The sequence below is a fragment of the Vicia villosa genome, linkage group LG7 (assembly GCF_029867415.1).
Source record: "Vicia villosa cultivar HV-30 ecotype Madison, WI linkage group LG7, Vvil1.0, whole genome shotgun sequence".
NCBI classification, from domain to species: domain Eukaryota; kingdom Viridiplantae; phylum Streptophyta; class Magnoliopsida; order Fabales; family Fabaceae; genus Vicia; species Vicia villosa.
The window spans coordinates 108,458,660-108,478,313 of NC_081186.1; the positions used below are offsets into that span (position 1 = coordinate 108,458,660).

The 19,654-nt window shown below is 35.4% G+C and overlaps 1 pseudogene; it reads right to left on the reverse strand.

The window, feature by feature from the left end:
• Window positions 1-5,995, reverse strand: part of LOC131618231 (uncharacterized) — a 30,465-nt pseudogene extending 24,470 nt beyond the window's left edge.
• Window positions 5,996-19,654: the final 13,659 nt, after the last annotated feature.

Here is a 19,654-nt window from a genome sequence, read left to right on the forward strand (position 1 = left end):
GTGTTCCTGCACACGGACCGTGTTGTTAGGCGCGGGGCAGATATTCAAGTTTTGTAATTTTGAAAGCTTGGGGCTCATTAAGGGTATTTCGGACCTTTCGGATACTGAGGGAGTGAGCCAACACTACTAAAACCTAACGGGAAGAAGGGTGGAGGGATCTTGGATTATTGAGCATAGAGAACTACAGAGAAAGAAGAGTCAAGGGTTTCGGAAGAGATCTTCAAGAGCACTCGCGATTGGAGATCATATCAACCGATAATTTCTTGTAATGACTTCAATTACTCTTGTTATTTTCTTAAACATTATGAGTAGCTAAACTATTTTATGCTAGGGTGATGTCCCTAAATCTTTTCATGTAATGACTTGTTAAAACCGTTGTGATGAATTTGATGTTTTTATAATTTGAGTTTATGATTCAAAGATTTTCATGCTTCATTGTATTGGAAAATATTTTGTTGATCTATGATTAGGGTTAGGCTTGACACACCACTCTAATGCGTTTTGAATCAAAACATTACCGGTAAATCGCTTAGGAATAAGGATTTCACCATAGTGATCATCCATTCTAGAACACGATGCATAATGCCTTAATACTAAAATCAATTATTGAGGAATTGAAATTGACTTTTAAGTATTAAGAAGTTCTCCACTAAGGAATTAGGGAAAACTATTTTATAGAATTGATACTCAATTGTGGTCACATCTTTTCATGAACAACGGTGTTTTCAAGGGGTTACATAAGATTTATACATCAACCTTAGCATGCTTTCTCATTTGTGAACCAAATAATCATTTACTTATCGTTTTTAATTATAAACAGTTAGTAGTTTCATCAAGCAAATCAAAAACCCAACAATAGCTTTTTGTTCAATTGAAATTCAGTACTGGCTTATACTTTATTCGCAGTCCTTGTGATCGATACTTGGATTCAACTCCATTTTAATAACTACATCGGTAACAAAAGTAGTACACTTGCTATTTTCCGATCAGTGGTGTAGGGTAAGAATGATTCATTGGTCGAGTCCCATGCTGCCCAGAACGCAGGTCTCATGTTCATCATCTTCCTTATGTTAAACTTTTCATTTTGATTATTTGTGGTGTTTTAATCCAATCTAAATGTGTGTTTGTGATTATAGTGATGCTTGGAGTATATTAGAACCATTATTTATAATTTTTAGTGCAGGGATGAAGATACGCCATTGTTAGGGCATAACCATGGATTTGTTCGTATTCGATGTTGCAGCGTGCCTCAAGCCAAAAAGATGCTTCCAATGAGTCAATGGCATCTTGTTTACTGGATCTGGGCGTGATTTAGTCTTGTTTACCATGCTTTGTTCAAGTTTTGCTTTTTGCAGAAGTTGCTACGACAAGTCGTAGCTAAGAACGCAACAACAACATAGCTAAATTGTAGCTAAACTTTCTGAGAATTTTGTTGAGGAAGATGACCGCATGTCTATGTCTCGTTTGCTGGCCAAAAAATTCCAGCTTCTCTCTCTCTTTTGTGATTGGCCTATCAACTCAGTTCAATACTCTCTCCACTTGTTATTGGCTAGCGCAAGAAATAGGGGGCCCAACGCTGACTCAATCCATTAATGCTTTTGTTTTTTTTTATATATTTTACCCAAAGCGTTATACTAATGACTTACAACTGCAGCATATTCGGTAAAAAATGAAGCTTGGAAACATGAAGGCCTGGGTTCGAGTCTCCCCCAAGGCGTTTATTTTTTCAACAATTACCTGCTACATATCCCGTGCTCTCCAGCCAATGCGCGCTATGATGCACCCTTAGTACCTCTGCTGGATCTCACACAAATACAGATCTAAAAGGCCCAGGACACACGCCCATGGTACACCATCATACTGCGCCCACACAGGATCGGTGTTAGGTTCTTCTAAATTTTTTATTTCTTTTTATATAAACATCTTTTCTTTTCTTTTTTAACTTAGGTTTAATTTAGGTTTTCTTTATAAATTTAATTTAGGTTTTTTTATAATTCTAATTTAGATTTTTATTTTATAATTTTAATTTAGTTTTTTTTCTTAAATAATTTTTATTTAATTAGATGATAATTAATTTACTAACATTAAAATAATTAGTTTTAATTAAGTTAAATAAATTTAATTAATTAAAAATTAGGTTTAGTTAAATAATTAGAATAATTAGGTTAATTAGGGTAATTAATTAATGATTAGATTAATTTTAGGTTTAATAATTTTAATAAATTTTAGGTTTAATAATTTTAAGTTAATTTTAGGTTTTTAATCAGGTTTAGCCTTAAACTTCAAAAATCATAGGTAAACCTTGGAATTTATCAATAATGTAAGAGTTGTCTATTAACTGTAGGTTTTTAACCCTTAGGTTTTAACCTTTAGGTCTGCCACTAAGTTTTTTAGCCATAAGGTTTTTTAACCCTGATTTTTCCAAACTTATATTTTATTCGCGATCTCTCTCCTCATCTCTTACTCCAGTGTATGTCGCATGTCTTTAATTATTTTTTATTTAAATTATTTGCCTTTATTTTAATTTATTTTTTAAAATTGTTTGCCTTTATTTTAATTTATTTTAATTTCTGCCATTTAAATTCTAGAAAATGTGTATAGGCTTGCAAAAGGTTTTTTATGTAATAGTAATTAGGTTTACTTTCCTGCCTTTATTTTTCTGCCCTACAGGTGTTTATTGTAATAGCATATGATCTTTATTTCTATTTATTTTTCTGTTGTGGTTAGTAATCCTAGGGAGTGCAAGCCTTGTTAAAATGAATTAGACCACTAATTATAAGATAAATATTCGAATTGAACCACATGATTGTGCCACACACGCACACCTTTAGGGTAACCCTTCTTATGCTGCCTGTTGCCTTTTAATTACGATTCTAAATAGTCAAGTCCCTCGATTCCGAGGATACCTAAAGCAAATGGTGCCTTAATTCATTGAAATCATCATAAGATTTTGTCCCTCGATGCTGCCTCGGAAATAAGATTTTGTCCCTTCATTGCTCTTTTCAAATTCAAATTCAAATCTTTTTTCACACTCTCTTTTACAAAATACTTTCAAAACAAGGCTATGCTTATTTACAAGCTAAAGTCCTTAACAATGTTTTTTTTACTATTCACACACTACACTTCAAACATTTTGAAAACAAAAAGTGAGCTAAGCAATTAAGAGCCCGTGGATAACCATGGATACAAAGGGTGCTTACACCTTTCCTTTGTATAACTTACCCCCCAAACTCAAAGTCTTTTAAAAGGTCTTTTTATGTTCTTTTAGCCTTTCTAATTGGATAAAATAAAAGTCGGTGGCGACTCTTGCTATCCGCAACATTTTAAAAAGTCAGTTCTCCCACCGTATTATAATTGGTATGATTTGATGTATGCTTGAATCAAAGCAGGCCTAGATACTAGGTGGTAAATCACATCCGACCCTTACTGTGAGTTTGATGGGTCTATACCGTTGTGATGTCTTGGAAAAGGGTCGAAAAGGGTGTTTCTCGCTGGCGAACCTGAAGCATAGGTGTTCTCGGTATGATGTACACACCTGAGCTATCATTGTGATGTCCTGGCGAGGGTCCAAAAGGGTGTTTCCCGCTGTCGTACTTGAATCATCAGCGTGCTTGGTATGCTGAGGTTGTGATGCCATGTAGGTTACATCACTTCGCATTAACTCACCTCAAGTGATTCCACATAGGCAATATCACTAGGCTTTCGCCCGGTGGGCTCGTGTAGTCATGATTGCGTATTTTCACTAACGGTTAAAACATATGCATATAGGTGACTAACGGGGTCGTGACGCCATTTAGGTAATGTCACTTTGGTAACTCGTTACAGGTGAGATTCCATCCAGGAGTCATATGATTCACCTTGCGATGTGCATGTGCAAGTCTCTTAACATTGGCATGAGGGATAACCCATTGAGGGTGTGATTGTGTGGCATATGTTGGGGGCATTAACATGCTTCTGGATTCCCCGTACACGGGTACAAGTCTTCATACTGGTTTGTACTAACCTTGTGTGATTTGGGAGTAGTTTCCGATAGCAGATGGGCAGGTAAACCCGGAAGACCTGACCTTGAGGGTAGCGCCCTACATAAGATAGGCAAGTAAACTCGGAAGACCTGTTTTAGAGGAAATGTACACCTAATCATCTGTTGTATGGTGTGTGATGCAAAAATCTCATCGGTTAGTCAAGGGACTTCCAATGGTGATATTACCTCTTTTTGTGTATTTGTACCTGGCTGTGAGAAAACCATGTTCCTTGGATGATCCGCTTTGATGCATGAACCTTGTAGAACCGAGTGAACCCAGAAGATAGGGGAACTCACCTAGATTTAGTAATCTCACCCTAATCCTCTTATTATTTTTCAGACACAGATTAGAAGTGGAGAATTGCTAGATGGTCTGCATTGAAGATAGTGGACGAGCAGATGGCAGGATGACCTAATCATATTTTATCTTTCTATTATGAATTGTTGAAGACAACACAATTGTATACAACTGGTGGGAGACTTGTCTTCAAATATGGCATGGCTAAGTCTATTCATTATGCTAGGGTTCTTATTAGGCAAAGGTACATCAGGTACTGCCTTTGATCTGAAATCACTTAATCTAGAATTTAGATATCACCTTGTTATAAATCATGAATGGAAATTAATATATTTTTTTATTTTTCACCTGTATTGAATGTATTCTACTTGAAGTGTGATACTTTTTCCTACTTGTCCAATATTTATGCTTTCTATAGCGATGAATTAAAGTCCTTGTTATAATCTTTATCATGTTTGTTGATTGGTTAGTTGTGGGGAGTTTCTAATCCTCATTTGCCATGTAGAATTAATATTTTTGTATTTTTCATTTTAAATGAATTTCTCTCTTTCTTTTTTTGTGTTCTGCATTTTTTGTGTCTTGTGTATATTTGTGCATTTTTTTGTGTTCTGCATTTTTTGATTTCTTGTCTTTTCCAGATTACGTATCTTTCTATGTACCATTTATAACATCACTGCATATTATTTTAGACGTATATGTATGGGGTGTTAAAAAATATTAAACTATTTGCTTAATAATAAATCAATAATAAATTATTATATTATTGGCCTATTGCACAGATAGACGACTAGTTGATATTTGTAATTTTACTAGTATTATATATCTATAATGTCGAGAGGATTTATGGATCAAAACCCCTAATGATACAAGCAAGAAATTATTAAAATTAAATTATAGTAAAATGTTATAGAAATTGAGTCTTGATGCCATGAAAATGAAGGGTAAAAAACCATTTATATAATACTTAAAATTATTAAGAACCATACAATTCTCTTGAATTATTCCCCGCATAACATAATTATTTTAAAACAATTAAGGAATTCTAGTTCTTGCCACCAAACGCGACCTTAAGCTTCTGAATCTGAGCTACATCAAGTAGTGTAGTCTTTGAAAGTATAGAAGTTGATAAATCGTTGCCAAATAATACCAAATCAAGTACGTGGGTGCTAGGATCTGAGCTATTAACACTGCAAAAAAAATAGCCTTTCCAGCACCAGAATTCGCTAGAAAATGCAACTGTCCTTTTGGAATAGCTATAACATCACCAGGGTTAGAATCCTGAAAAAATACTGAAAAAATACTTTTCTTGGAGTGATAAATCTAACATTCACTTGGCCCTCAACAGTGATAACCAATTCAGTTGCATCAGGATGAGAGTGCAATGGTATTGTTCCATTTATACCAATGTCCCCTCTAATGTAGCAATATCAAGGCAATTAAGACCTGGTAATTTATCTACATTTACAAAGGTTGTTCCAGTATTAAAAGGTTTTGTTGCATTCCCAGCTACATAGCCAGAGAAGATGAAATCATTGACTGTTACATCTTTTTTCTGACTTGCATTGACACCATAAAGGAGTTTTTGGAAGTGATAAATCTGCTACGCAGAAATCATTGTTAGGAGAAGAAGTATTTGGGATATATGATAAGAGAAGAGCAACAAAAAAAAAGAATTATGTGATTCATCTTCATCATTTAAAATTGGATGTGGGATAAGAAAATATTGAAATTGATTTGCTACTTATAGAGATATTCTTAAACTTAGGGGATGAATGGAATATATAAGTAGTCCACATACATTGATTATTTAATTTTTCTAAAAAGTAAGTTGGGTCTAAAGATAGGATTAGAGAGAGTATTAGTTAATATATTCATTATTTAATTAAATTGAGTTAAAGGATTAGTTGGACAATTTATGTAATCTGACAATAAGGGGGGATTAACGAGGTATATATACACCATTAGTTTGTAAAAATTTTAAATTAATTTATTAAATAAAGATTTTTTGATTGCTTTGAAATTATTATTATTATTCTTTATTATAAATATATGAAGGTATATATATTATGTTGTATATTTAAAAGATACTTTACTCTTTTATTTAATTTTTATTTATTACTATTTAGGTATTTTTCGAACTTTTAAAATTGTTAATATAATTATAGTTTCTTTGAATTAATTTAGGCAAAACTAGTATTTTATTAATTTAGGCAAAAATAGTATTCCTTGGGAAGAGGAACTAAATTGGATAATTATGTTAGCAAAGGCAAGAGTAAAGGGGTCTACATTCTCAACGTAGCTCTTACGGAGACCGTGTATGAGTTTTGGAGATATAGGAATGAGAAAATATATGATCAAAGTATAAACAATACAAATATAGGTCAAAAAATCATAGGTATAATTGTGCATAGTCTGTGATGAAACCTAAGAATCGGGAGCATGTTGCTCGCCTAATGGTAGATTAGTTAGGTGTGATTGGATGATTTTTTTGTTGTATGTTTTGTTGGGCTGGATCTTTGGATCCTCATTTACTTGATTATTTTTTGTTATATCATATATTATTTCTAAAATAATAATAATAATTGTCAGAGTAATGACTCTATATGTTTTTTCATTTTCTATCTATTAACCACTCTTCCCTTAAACTATTTTATAATACATGTATTTTTTACTGTAATACTCGACCCCATCCTAAGAAGCCCTATAATTGTTTGTGGAGTTTAACGTTGAGTATTTGGAATCAAGAACTTAATTGTAATCGAATGAGTTAATTGAGAAAAGGTTTAACTAAGGTGAATGGGATAAAACCACTAATAATGAAGTGACATGATAATTATAATATTTAATGAGCTAATGACCTTATTAATCAAGGATGGCATCATTAGCAATTAAGCCTTAGTGTCAAGGGTATTTGGGTAGTTGAGTGGAATGTTTTTTAAGTGAGAAACCTAGAGAAAACCCTCATTATTTCTTTTACATTATCTCTGTAAAAATCAAAATTTGAAGAGAAGAAAGAATTTAGAGAGAGAGAGAGAGAGAGAGAGAGAGAGAGAGAGAAAAAGTCAATTTTCATCAAACCTCCATAAATGCATGTGTATAAACTTTGAAGATGAGGGTCAAGAAACTTAAAAGGAGCATCAAGGAGTTGTAAAATCACCATCATCACCTTTAATTTATCTCCAATATCATCTCATAAATAACTTAAGGCTTTTGGAGAATCAGGAAGAAGTATGGGTGTTCATAGAGATGCAGTTGTGCAAACCCGTTATCTGGGACAGTATTCACTAAACAGGTGATAACTTCTTCCTCACAACTTGTATCTATGTGATTCTTGATTTGTTATGGAAACTAGACAAAATTCTCATCATTTTGGTATATAAATTTTTTATTTACATGTTTGTGATGAGGTCAAAAAGTGATTTTGAAGTTGGAGGTCTCATGTTGTTTTGGTGTTGAAAGTGCATATGGGTTTAGTGATTGGTGCGCTATTCAAGAGCTTTGAATGCGGAATCAAAGCATATTTTCTTGAGGTGGATTCCATTAATTAGTACTTTGGTAGATTTAGTGTGGAAAATTCATGATGGGATTAGGGTTGTGAGTAATATTGTAGTTGCATGATTATACGTTTGGAATGCTTATATTGTGATTCTTCTTGGTGACTATTATGTGGACTGATAATGTATGTTAAATGTGATCATGAACCCTATTTGCCTTTCTTGCATTGCTATGTTGCATGTGGTTGTGAATCATGGAAACCTTGCTCTTCATTGCATGATCATAATTTTTCCATGTGTTTGATGATGATAGATATGTTGATTACATGAATATGCTGCTAAGAATGGTCATTTTGTGCTTGGGATAGTTTAGGATGAAAATAGATGCATTGGAACTGGTTTAATGCGGGAAATGTATGATTTTTTACTCTGGTTTAGTGAGCAATTGATTGCATCGTGAAAATTGGCATTCTGTTCATTGAATAATCGATTGCATAACTGTGCAAATCGATTGCACCTGACTGAAAACAACCCTTTAATGTTTCGACCATAACTTGAGCTTCACAACTCAGATTATGACGCGGTCAGAGGAATTGGAAAGCTAACGTAAATGGCTATGAGATGCATAATCTTCCACAACTTTAGCACACTCTTAAGTATTAATAAAATCCATGTGTATATTCATGTATCTTGATTAATAAAGATAATACTTAGAGAATCAATTGTTAATCATTCTAAAGGTCTTTGTGCCTATGTGTTCCTTCAACTAGGTTTTAGGAATTATAGAATAATGGTGAAGGGAATTGAAGCTTGTGAAACTAATAATGTGAACCCAGAGACGAGAAGGTCTTTTAACTTGGTCTAACTCATGCATATTGATTAATAAAATATGACCTTGGTGAGTCAATCTAAGGATACCTAGACTAAGAGAAATGAATGGATGCTAGCTAGCTAATTCCCTTTTTCCACTAAGCGGATACTTCCAAAGTTCTATAATTGGTGATATAGTAAGGGTAGGTCATTAGAGAAGAGACAAGAGGATAATAGCTGCTCACTGGTCCTAGTTGATTCGAGAGTGAGGTGTGTTACATATATGTTGGCTATTTCCTGTGGATCGACTCCCAAGAGAGCTCCCTTTTTACCATATAAATTGCAAATTATTCTCGAGCATGAATTTTGGGAATGGATCGTGCTCCGTAGTTCAGAAGATATTATTTGGGGAAGAACCCCCAAAGATGTGGATCACCACCTTTTCCTTTTGTCACCTCCTTTACGGGTGAATGTCGTTGTACGAATCAGGCACTGGGATATTGAAAGAGTTGAATCGTAGTGGCGATTCAATGTCAATTACATGGTTCTGTATAATCCATACTCATTATTTACCATGTAGATTTAAAGGTATGATTTGGGACTTTTTTCTGAGAGTAGATAGGCAGGTAAACCCGAAAGACCAAATTTTGAGCGTAGTCTCTGAGATAAGGCTGGCAAGTAAACTCGAAAGACCTATTCTAGAGGAAACATGTACCTAATATCATAATGCGTGATACATAATTAGACCTGAAGGTGGAGAAAAACACAAGAAAGGGGGGTTGAATTGCGTTCTTTATCAATTAAAATTCTCTTTCTTTATAACGTCTTTTCTTTCTTTCGTTTTTATCATCTATTGGATTATGCTTTTGGTGTTGCGGAAGCATGAAGATGTAGAACTGCATAACCAATGAGATGTTCATTTTAACTTCTAAAGGATATCAGAACTTCTAACTTGCTCAGTACAGTTCTGAGGAGCTTTTGCTTGAATGTTCTAAGTTAAAACTGTAACACCCCGTTAATTCTTGTTTATTAATTTAATTATTTTTTTAATTAAATTATCAGAATTAATAATTTTTGGGAATTATTTGGAAAATGATGAGATATAGGCATTGGGCCTAGAGTGGTGAGTAGCAGAAGGGGGGGGGGGGTGTTAGCTAAGCAAGCCCATTATAATATTTATTTTATTTTTCATAAAATAAAGGAATTGGAAAGAAGGGAGACAGAAACACAAGAGACAGAGTCTGAGGAAAAGAAGAACACGTGAAAGTGAGAAGAGCCAAAGGGGGAGAAGAACTTCGAAGATCCGACTCTAAGGTAAGGGGGGATTCTTCGGGTTAGTAATCCTTATGCGATTGTAGGTAGTAGGATTGATTAGGATTGTTATCTAGTTCAATCGTACGTGTCGGGTTTGGGATTTATGTTAGGTTTTGATGAATTGTATGAATTACATGATTTTGTTGATACTCATGTTATATGTGTTAATACTTGTATAAAACTTGTCTGAAATATGTTATGATGTGCAAACTGATGGTAATTTTGTGCTATGTTCGTATGTACCTGAAATTGGGGATATGGGATAGGGTAAAAGCTGTCAAAATATTGATTTTGGCTGTGCAGGTACGTAGGAACCGGTTCCCATGTGGGACGAACCGGTTCCCCCTTGTAAAAACAGAGAAGTGTGAATTCTGGGTTTCTGGGAACCGGTTCCCATGTAGGGACAACCCGGTTCCCCATAGTAAAAACCAGAGACGTGATTTTTGAAGCTGCCAGGAACCGGTTCCCACGTAGGGACAACCCGAGTTCTGCAGCATTTTCCTGAAAATGTTTTATCTTTGAAAACCCATAACTTTTGATCCGAGTATCCGATTTATGTGCCGTTTTGGGCGTTGCGAAGCTAATGAGATGCTTTATATGATGAAGTAATAATACGGGCAGTGGCCGACTTGTTTATTTATTCAAATGAATTATTGTTGAATTGGATTATGATGGCAATTAACATTAATGTGATGTATATGTTATTGTGATGATGTGGTGTATGTATGTGAATGATTGAATGATGCTTATACATGTACATACTTGTTGTGATGTCATTGGTAAGAGGTGATAAGCGATGTTAAGCATCGGAATGATGATGAGGTATGATGTTGTAAGTATGTGTCATGTGTGCATTATTCATAAATCATTTGCATTGGAAGGCTAATTCTCATTGTGCGAAGATTAGCGGGAAGTCATCGTGTGCCCATGTGGGGTGTGAGTGATGAGGCAGTAGTCGTGTGCCCATGTGGGGTGTGAGCGACTAGAGGGCAGTATCAAAGAGAGAAGTCATGTGATATGATTCACGAATTTTGGTACCACATGAATGAGTGTCAGTCCATTCATTGCATTATAACATGATATAATTGGATGATTGTGTGGTATGATAGATGATGTTTATACACTGATGCCTGCTTGTTATAATAATTCCGATTATATGTATGTTGAATGGATGATAGTTGCTATGAGATTTTATTGCTTATGATTGTATAATGGTTATTAATTCGAATGAAACTCACCCTTACTTTGATGATTTCAGATTAAGGATGTAGCGGCGTTTTGATTGGGTGAAGATAGCCTGTAGGCTAGCCCGTAGTTCGTGTCGAGTCATGCTCTGATTGTAACACTGGGATCGACTAGTCTTAGCGTTACTTGTTATACTTTGTTGCCATTTGGCTATGGATTTATGTATGGAGTATTTATGTGGAGATGTTCCTAATACTGTTGAATTAAGTTCCGCTGTGCTAAACACTTGTTTGTTATTGGTTAAGTTTTAATAAAAGCATGACAATCGACTTTGATGTTTTATTTATTTTAATAATTGTAGCATCCTTTCCGTTTAATTACTTTGATTATTGTATAATTCCGTGGAGGTTTAGAAGGGTGTTACAATAGTGGTATCAGAGCATAGTCGGTCGTTAGAGTCAGAGTCTTAGTGTCAGTATTCCCTTGTATGCGACTAGTGTAAGGTAAACACTGTCGATACTTTTGTTCTGATGAGATTGTTTTGTGATTTAGCAGAACAATGGCTGGAAGAGGTGGAAGGAACGATGACGCTATTGCAGAGGCTCTAGGCATGATTGCTGGTGTACTGGGAGGGAATGCTAATGGGGCTGTGATTGGTGCTGACAGACAATTGAACAGCTTTCAGAGGAACAACCCTCCACTGTTCAAAGGCACTCATGACCCTGATGGTGCTCAGAAATGGTTGAAAGAGATCGAGAGGATCTTCCGAGTGATCGATTGTGCAGAGAATCTGAAGGTGAGGTACGGTACTCACATGCTATCGGAAGAAGCTGATGACTGGTGGGTTACTACTAGGACTGAGTTGGATTCAGATGGGATTGCAATCACTTGGGCCATATTCAAGAGAGAATTTCTGAGGAAGTACTTTCCTGAAGATGTTCGGGGAAAGAAGGAAATTGAGTTCTTGGAACTGAAACAGGGTAGTATGACAGTGCCAGAATATGCTTCCAAATTTGTGGAATTGGCTAAGCACTACGTGCACTACACCAACGATGCAGCTGGAGAATTCTCTAAGTGTATCAAGTTTGAGAATGGTCTTCGTGATGAGATCAAGCAGGGTATCAGGTATCAAAGGATTCGCCAATTTGCTGATTTAGTGGACTGTAGCAGAATCTTTGAGGAAGACAGTCTTAAGCTGAAATCATCTCACTCTCGCGAGTTAGTTGATAAGAAGGGGAAAAAGCCTATGGATAGATGTAATACGGTGAACTGACTTTTATATTGAAATGTCGCGGTTAAGCATGAGTCGCCACCGACTTTTATTTTATCCAATTGGAAAGGCAAAAAGAACAGGAAAGACCTTTGAAAGATTTTGAGTTCGGGGGGTAGGTTATACAAAGGGAAGGTGTAAGACACCCTTTGCATCCATGGTTATCCATGGGCTCTTAATTGCTTAGCTCACTTGTTTGTTTGAATTTGAAAGAGTGTTGTGTGTGAATAGTAAAAAGATTTCGTTAAGGACTTTAGCTTGTAAATAAGCGTAGCCTTGTTTGAAAGTATTTGAAAGGAGGTGAAAAGTATTTTGAATTTGTTTGAAGTGAGTAAGAAATTAATAGCTACCTACCATACGTTTGTCTTTCGTGTTCTTTAAGTTTTCGTTTGAAAGGGCTATCCATACCATAAGAAGGGTAGGTAGTCCTTTCATTGGATGTACGCGTCATCGAAGGGTCATCGAGAATATCGTTCGCCATAAGACTATCCCTACCATAAAGAGGGCAGGTAGTCTAAGGGAAGGATATAATAGTCATTAGGCAACAATAAGGATACCTTAGCATTCGAAGGGACTATCATCATTTATCGAGGCAACATCGATGGACAAGATCATTTTGTTCGTACGCAACTCGAAGAGACTATGATCTTTTATTCTGAGGGACTATGATGATTTGAATTCGTAGGCAGCAGGCTAAGGTATCCCTATATCCGAGGGACTTGACTATTTTTGATCGAGAAGGCGGCATAAAAGTAGTTACCTTAAAGGTGAGTGTGTGCACCAATCACGGGAGTTGAGTTTAGATAATTATCTTGCAAGGTTTAGTGATTCTAGATTCAATTAATAGTCTTGCCACTCCCTATTTTACTAACCACAACAGTTATATATCAGTTATATTGTACGGAAATTAAAAGGCAGAAAATAAACCTACAACTATTACAAGGCTTTGGGGCAGTTACATAATAGAGGAAGAGTGGAGCGCGAAAATAAAAACCTAACTATTACAAAAAAAACCTTTGGCAAACCTATACACATTTTCTAGAATTTAAATGGCGGAATTTAAATAAGTTAAAATAAAGGCAAAATAATTTAAATAAATAAATAATAAAAAAGGCGAAATTTAAATAAAATAAATAATTGAAATTAAAGGCATGCGACATACACTGGAGTATGTGATGAGAAGAGAAATTCGCACATGAATTAAGTTAGAAAAAACAGGGTTAACAAAACCTTATGGCTAAAAACCTGAGGGTAAAAATTTAGAGGGTTAAAAACCTAGCCTACAGTTCATCTTGATCAAGGTTTAAAATTATACCAATTATGCAGTAAACCTAAATCCTAATTATCTAATTTAATTAACCAAAGTTAAATTGTCTAACTATTTAAAAGTCAATTACTAAATTATTAGACTAACCTAATTTAATTAACCTAAGTTAAATTGTCTAACTATTTAAAAGTCAATTGCTATGAGATTTTATTGCTTATGATTGTATAATGGTTATTAATTCGAATGAAACTCACCCTTACTTTGATGATTTCAGATTAAGGATGTAGCGGCGTTTTGATTGGGTGAAGATAGCCTGTAGGCTAGCCCGTAGTTCGTGTCGAGTCATGCTATGATTGTAACACTGGGATCGACTAGTCTTAGCGTTACTTGTTATACTTTGTTGCCATTTGGCTATGGATTTATGTATGGAGTATTTATGTGGAGATGTTCCTAATACTGTTGAATTAAGTTCCGCTGTGCTAAACACTTGTTTGTTATTGGTTAAGTTTTAATAAAAGCATGACAATCGACTTTGATGTTTTATTTATTTTAATAATTGTAGCATCCTTGCCGTTTAATTACTTTGATTATTGTATAATTCCGTGGGGGTTTAGAAGGGTGTTACAATAGTGGTATCAGAGCATAGTCGGTCGTTAGAGTCAGAGTCTTAGTGTCAGTATTCCCTTGTATGCGACTAGTGTAAGGTAAACACTGTCGATACTTTTGTTCTGATGAGATTGTTTTGTGATTTAGCAGAACAATGGCTGGAAGAGGTGGAAGGAACGATGACGCTATTGCAGAGGCTCTAGGCATGATTGCTGGTGTACTGGGAGGGAATGCTAATGGGGCTGTGATTGGTGCTGACAGACAATTGAACAGCTTTCAGAGGAACAACCCTCCACTGTTCAAAGGCACTCATGACCCTGATGGTGCTCAGAAATGGTTGAAAGAGATCGAGAGGATCTTCCGAGTGATCGATTGTGCAGAGAATCTGAAGGTGAGGTACGGTACTCACATGCTATCGGAAGAAGCTGATGACTGGTGGGTTACTACTAGGACTGAGTTGGATTCAGATGGGATTGCAATCACTTGGGCCATATTCAAGAGAGAATTTCTGAGGAAGTACTTTCCTGAAGATGTTCGGGGAAAGAAGGAAATTGAGTTCTTGGAACTGAAACAGGGTAGTATGACAGTGCCAGAATATGCTTCCAAATTTGTGGAATTGGCTAAGCACTACGTGCACTACACCAACGATGCAGCTGGAGAATTCTCTAAGTGTATCAAGTTTGAGAATGGTCTTCGTGATGAGATCAAGCAGGGTATCAGGTATCAAAGGATTCGCCAATTTGCTGATTTAGTGGACTGTAGCAGAATCTTTGAGGAAGACAGTCTTAAGCTGAAATCATCTCACTCTCGCGAGTTAGTTGATAAGAAGGGGAAAAAGCCTATGGATAGATGTAATACGGTGAACTGACTTTTATATTGAAATGTCGCGGTTAAGCATGAGTCGCCACCGACTTTTATTTTATCCAATTGGAAAGGCAAAAAGAACAGGAAAGACCTTTGAAAGATTTTGAGTTCGGGGGGTAGGTTATACAAAGGGAAGGTGTAAGACACCCTTTGCATCCATGGTTATCCATGGGCTCTTAATTGCTTAGCTCACTTGTTTGTTTGAATTTGAAAGAGTGTTGTGTGTGAATAGTAAAAAGATTTCGTTAAGGACTTTAGCTTGTAAATAAGCGTAGCCTTGTTTGAAAGTATTTGAAAGGAGGTGAAAAGTATTTTGAATTTGTTTGAAGTGAGTAAGAAATTAATAGCTACCTACCATACGTTTGTCTTTCGTGTTCTTTAAGTTTTCGTTTGAAAGGGCTATCCATACCATAAGAAGGGTAGGTAGTCCTTTCATTGGATGTACGCGTCATCGAAGGGTCATCGAGAATATCGTTCGCCATAAGACTATCCCTACCATAAAGAGGGCAGGTAGTCTAAGGGAAGGATATAATAGTCATTAGGCAACAATAAGGATACCTTAGCATTCGAAGGGACTATCATCATTTATCGAGGCAACATCGATGGACAAGATCATTTTGTTCGTACGCAACTCGAAGAGACTATGATCTTTTATTCTGAGGGACTATGATGATTTGAATTCGTAGGCAGCAGGCTAAGGTATCCCTATATCCGAGGGACTTGACTATTTTTGATCGAGAAGGCGGCATAAAAGTAGTTACCTTAAAGGTGAGTGTGTGCACCAATCACGGGAGTTGAGTTTAGATAATTATCTTGCAAGGTTTAGTGATTCTAGATTCAATTAATAGTCTTGCCACTCCCTATTTTACTAACCACAACAGTTATATATCAGTTATATTGTACGGAAATTAAAAGGCAGAAAATAAACCTACAACTATTACAAGGCTTTGGGGCAGTTACATAATAGAGGAAGAGTGGAGCGCGAAAATAAAAACCTAACTATTACAAAAAAAACCTTTGGCAAACCTATACACATTTTCTAGAATTTAAATGGCGGAATTTAAATAAGTTAAAATAAAGGCAAAATAATTTAAATAAATAAATAATAAAAAAGGCGAAATTTAAATAAAATAAATAATTGAAATTAAAGGCATGCGACATACACTGGAGTATGTGATGAGAAGAGAAATTCGCACATGAATTAAGTTAGAAAAAACAGGGTTAACAAAACCTTATGGCTAAAAACCTGAGGGTAAAAATTTAGAGGGTTAAAAACCTAGCCTACAGTTCATCTTGATCAAGGTTTAAAATTATACCAATTATGCAGTAAACCTAAATCCTAATTATCTAATTTAATTAACCAAAGTTAAATTGTCTAACTATTTAAAAGTCAATTACTAAATTATTAGACTAACCTAATTTAATTAACCTAAGTTAAATTGTCTAACTATTTAAAAGTCAATTGCTAAATTATTAGACTAACCTAATTAAATTTAATTACTAATCTAATTAAATGTGAAACTAATTATTGATTAAAATCTAATTAAGTAAATTAATCCTAATTAACCTTTCCTAAAAAAACAATTAATCAAGTTTACCCTAAAAACCAATTGATTAAATTAATCCTAAATTAATAACCTATTTAAATGTCAACTTAATTAATTATTATCCTAATTTACTAATTAGTGGCTAAGTGAAAATAAAATAAAAAAAGTTTGAGTAAGCATAAAAACATAAAAGTAAAGAAGGATGAACCAGATAAAAGGGCGTGCGATCCAGTGAGGACGGTCTATGAAGGTCCACGGTGGAGTTTCTCTTCTTGGACCGTTTGATCTAATTTCGTGACATTCTGATGGTCGAGATTGACTGGTACACCGTAGGCGTGTGACGGACTGAAACGCTGGATTTGTAAACTAGAAACATTAAAAATAAATATCAAAAGCCTGGGTCGAACCCAGGTCTGGTTGCTTCTCAGTTTCCAAGATATGCCATCAGCGCTGCAATGTTTAGTCGTTATCGAGTTGCACGCATAAATATTAATATGAAAACAATTAATAAACGGAAAATTCAAACTGAGAGTCAACTCTGGGCCCACGTATTCAATGCGCCAGCCAATCAGAGCATGAGAGAGGAAGTTGGAATGCTGACAAGCCAATCCCCATTCGCAGAAACGCCACGCATACAAGTCAAGATTCTTGTGCTACTGTTCATCGTCCCCAACCTATTACCTTCGGATTTTCTTTTGACATTTGCTGCGGATTCAGCTGCGGTTTTGCCTATCCTTATCGTTTCAGATTTCTGGACTTTTGGACCTGCAAAATATCAAACATAAATACGAACAAAAGACCCTACTCCCCTAATTAGGACCTTCTGAATCCATTGGGGGTATTGGTTTGGGCTGAAAATTTCCGTAAACATGGATACGGAGAAGAAGCTCCTCACAGCTTCAACCATGGCAAGTTAGGATTCTCACGTTCATGGCCCCATGTAATTGTTCATATGTGCTCTAAATGACTAAAAGAATTCATCAGTACATTCAAACCACATAAAAACACAACCATTTATATAATACGAAAATTAAAAGCATGAATGAAATTGTTGATCATGGTATGTGTGTTTCATGTACGACCAACCCTTAACAATCACTTGGACTCACCTTACGATCAACATCCTCATAAAATCTTTCCAATCTTGGCCAATTTTGATCTATTTTCTTTTCAATCTTTCCAACCTCAATTTGCACGAAATTTGATTGATCATGAGGTGTAATTAGTGATTGGAATTGAGGCAAAATAAGATCTCTAACTATTCTTATGATTTTATGTATTTAATTTATGATCTAAAATAATAAAAACCATAAAATAAATAATAAAACCCTAAAAATAAAAAAACTCTTGTCTTAGGGCGTGCATGGGCTTATGATAGAGATTGGATAGAAAGAATATAGGCCCATTTGGAAATATTTGGAGTTTTGAGCCTTTTCTCTTCACATATGCCCTTGAAAATAGTCCAACTTTGACAAGGTCTATCTCCCTCATTTTTCGAGGTATGGAGGAGTTCTAGGACTTTTTAGAAACCTTAGAGAGTCCTCTAACCAGTGTCTTTGGTCTCATATCAAAATTATTTTCCGTGCTCCTTGTGTGTCCTTTTGAAAAAAGTGACTTTTTGTTGATTCTTGAAAAGGACCTATAATGTTTTGGTCCATATCTCTCAAAAGAAACATTTTTAGACTTGGCATGTGAGAGGCAAAATTTTAGAGAATCCAATTTCCTTCAAAATGAGCTTTAGATGGGAAATTTTTGATGTTCCATGTGAAAGTTATGGCCAGTCAAAGTTCAGTTGACTTTTTCCTTAAAAACCCTAATTTAGAAACTCAGGTTCTTGATGGTTCTGGAGCTTTTCTTGATGAATCATGATCAATCCTTGATCAAATGATGAATGTTACTTCATAATGAGGATGTTGACCAAAAATCAGAAGTTTTGACTGTAGTTTGTCCATAGTTTGACTTTTAGGTCAACTAGTCGATTATTGATCGTTTGAGCAGTTGACTGAGTAATCTTTTGAATCAGGGCTTGAAACTTGTCTTGAGGATCCATTGAAGCATATGAGAGGTTATGAGGTCCGTTGGAGATATCAAAACCTGACTTTCCTTTGAGAAAAGCAAAACCCTAGTTCAGAGGCACTTGTTTAGGAGATAAGTGACTTTGAGCAATTGGAGATCTTTGAGCATTTAAAAGGTGAAATGGGATGGGAAAATTTTGGGGTATGACAGCTGCCCCTGTTCAATCTTCTTATACCTGAGGATGTAGATTGGTATGTGTGCTTATCGGAATCTGAAGGTAGAAGAGGATTGAACACTAGAATACCAAGAAATTTGCCCTTGCTGATGATGAAGGGACTTTTCTGAGATGGGCTTGTAGATGCCATCTAGCTTGATAGTTTGGAGAATACGTCGTACACTAGACTATACTTTTTAGGATGAGTCGTACGTAAGACTATATCTGAACTTGAGGTGTTTGAGAAGTAGTTATTGAATGTTGATTTTGTCATTACTGTTCGTAGTAACTGAATTAGACTTTGGAGAGTTGATCGTTTCTACACCGTTCGTGATGATAGAATTAGATCTTGTAAATAGAATACCATAACGGGTCATACATTAGACCATATATGATAGAGGATGTCAGAACGAATCATGCATTAAACCATATCTGAAGGAGAATACCAGAACGAGTCATACATTAGACCATATCTGATGAAGGATGTCAGAACGAGTTATTCACTAAACCATATCTGAAGGATAATGCTAGAACGAGTCATACATTAGACCATATCTGACTGAGAATACCGGAATGGGTCATACATTAGATCATATCTGATAGAGAATGCTTGTACGTTAGAGTTGATAGTTACGGAATTGTCCGAGGTTACCGCTTTATATTTTGAAAAGTTGATTGTTTAAGGAACCGTCTAAGGTATTGACTTTAAATTTGAAGGTAGATCATTAAGTAACCGTCAAAGGTATCG